General features: G+C 44.7%; 1 protein-coding gene across 2 annotated transcripts in view; it reads left to right on the top strand.

Annotated features, from left to right (window-relative positions):
• LOC143295245 (transmembrane protein 74-like) overlaps positions 1-2,500 on the top strand; it is a 16,992-nt gene that overhangs the window by 731 nt on the left and 13,761 nt on the right. Inside the window, exon 1 of one of the 2 annotated variants that reach the window (XM_076606825.1) lies at positions 2,341-2,500. This exon is cut by the window's right edge and continues 2 nt beyond it. The exons of the other annotated variant lie outside the window; for it this stretch is intronic. The gene's annotated coding sequence lies outside the window, so the exon portion shown is untranslated. Of the gene's footprint in view, positions 1-2,340 lie in introns of those variants that run through there. 2 annotated transcript variants of the gene reach the window in all.

Below are 2,500 nucleotides of genomic sequence, written 5' to 3'. Positions count from 1 at the left end.
AATGACATCTTAGCCCAGCAAATATCTAGATTCAGGGTCTTCAACTGCTTGATTATAGAGACACAAGCAGTTCTCTGTTTATTGGTCTTCCTTATCGTAATTTTTATTCTAAAGTTTTTCTTTCTGTTCGCACATTTTCCTCTGACGACAGTCATCTTTCCACAGCTGACGAACAAGAACGTTCGAAGCGATGATTTGTGTGTGTGTGTGTGTGTGTGTGTGTGTGTGTGTGTGTGTGGGAGAGAGGAGAGAGAGAGAGGAGAGAGAGAGAGATTTATTGAAAACGGCGAGTTAATTGTCTGGGCCAACAGCAAAGTGTGGGCTCTATGATCAATAGTTTCTTCACTTCAGTGGGACGTTACAGCTGAGTCTTTTGGTAAGGACTGTGACTCAGACTAGGAGCTAACGTTGCACTGGCTTTTAGTGCTGCAGCCTTGGTGGCTAGTTGGCCTTTGGGGGCCATCCAGAACGTCAGCTGTCCTAAAGCCCTCTTGGCCGAGAATTCGGCGATGTGGACTGAGCAAGACACTCTTCGCTATAATCAAATTCTAGCCTGGATAGTTGAGACAGCAGTTGTGTCCTTTGCTGTTCTGATGGACATAATCGAACACAACATATATGCAGGAAATATGCTTTGATGAAGAAAGGTTTCAAAACCATCTTGATGCTTTAGTGAAATCAATATTCTAAAAGTGAGTTTCAGAAACGTGTCATTTTTTTTTTAATTTCTAAATTTTGATCGGTATAATGCGGTGAGGTGATGTGGTGTGTGTGTGTGTGTGTGTGTGTGTGTGTGTGGAGTTCATTTTGCGTGATGTTCCAAGCAATTCTGTGGCCTGTAGTGTACTGTACTGTATTGTTGGTTTGTGTTGGGTGCGTTGTGGGTATGTTATAGATGCATTCACAAAACTGCCCCTTCCTATCTCTGCGGCCGCCTTCACCTCTACACTCCATCTCGCCCACTACGATCGGCTTCGGATCCACTCTGTTTACGCATACCCAGATTCAAACTCTCGACTGTTGGCCGCCGTTCTTTCTCTGTCTCTGGACCTTGCGATTGGAATGAACTTTCTCTTTCGCTTCGTCAAGTCTCTACACTCAGCTCTTTCAAGTCTGGCCTTAAAACCCACCTCTTCCCAAAATGGCCTCCCTTGCCTGCCCTTCCTTGTCTTTAGTTACTACAGTTTTAGAGTTATGCATGCGTGTGAATGACTGGTGCGAAAGCGCTTTGATTTGTCTCTGCACAAGATCCAGCGCTATATAAATACCATTATTATTATTGAATTGCATTAGGAAGTGTGGAGTGTTGTTTTGAATTGAGTGTTGTATTGTCCTGTGTTGCACTCTAGGCTTTAAGGGCAGCATTGCGTAGTGTAGTGGAGCATGTTGTGTTGTACTGTGTTACGTTGCATTGCAGTGTGTGGTTTTTTGTGGTGTTTTTTCGGCATACCTGACTTTATTCGGCAAGCAAACAAAAGGCTTCTTTTCTTCTTCTTCTTCTTCCTCAGCCCAGTGAATAGTCACTGGGGCACCGCACAGAACTGATCACCAGATTCCTCCAGGACTGTTAGATGTGTGTCAACGTCTGGGTCTCTGCAAATGGTTTTCCTTGCCATTCTGCAGTGTTGTTAGTCCATCGTGTGTGTGTGTGTGTGTGTGTATGTCTCTGTGTGTGTGTTTGTGTGTGTGCGTTTGTGTGTGTGTGTGTCTGTGTGTGTGTTTCTCTCCCTCCGTCTCACTCCCTCAACAGCCCCTTGGAGGATTGTTTTGGCAAAGCCATTGGATCTTGTTTCGTGACCATACCAGCGTTGCTCTTATTCTTTACAGAGATCAGCAGATCTTGACGGTTTGGTGCTCTTGCTCATTGCTGATGTGATCAGTGTATTAAATGTTCAGTATCTTATGATAACGCTTCATTTCCATAGCTTGAATTCTCCTTTCCAAATCCGCTGTGAGGGACCATGCCTTGAAAGCATACAGGAAGATGGAGTATACCAGTACACGCAGGAGTGTGATCTTGTGCTTCATAGATATGTTGATATCCTTCCATGCAGCTTTCAGTCTTGACAGTGTTGAAGTTGTCTTTGCTACCCGTGATAGGATTTCTCGTTTGGATCTTTCATTGCTGATGATTGATCCCAGAAAGGTTAAATGTTGAACGGTTCCTAGCTTCTGTCCCTGGACAACTATTATAAGTAGTGACGGTGGTGTTGAGGCTCACCGTCAGCATGGTCTTTTTGGCTCCAATTTCAGTGCCATATCTTGTCGATGTTTCATCCAGTTTTTTATTAACAAGCTGAGCGAGTTCTTGCTCACAACCAGACAAGCGTCGATGTCGTCTACGAAGCGAAGGTTGGTGATGGCTCTTCCTCCAATACTGACTGTGCTGACATTGCGTCAGTCATGATGCATTCCGAGAATATGGTGAACAGCGTTGGAGACAGAAGACAGCCCTGATGGACTCCATCTGAAGTATAGAACCACTCTCCGATAGCAGCCC

The sequence above is a fragment of the Babylonia areolata genome, chromosome 20, assembly GCF_041734735.1.
Source record: "Babylonia areolata isolate BAREFJ2019XMU chromosome 20, ASM4173473v1, whole genome shotgun sequence".
Classification (NCBI taxonomy): Eukaryota; Metazoa; Mollusca; class Gastropoda; order Neogastropoda; family Buccinidae; genus Babylonia; species Babylonia areolata.
Note: the sequence above shows the minus strand (reverse complement) of the source record. Positions and strands in the feature narration are given on the sequence as shown.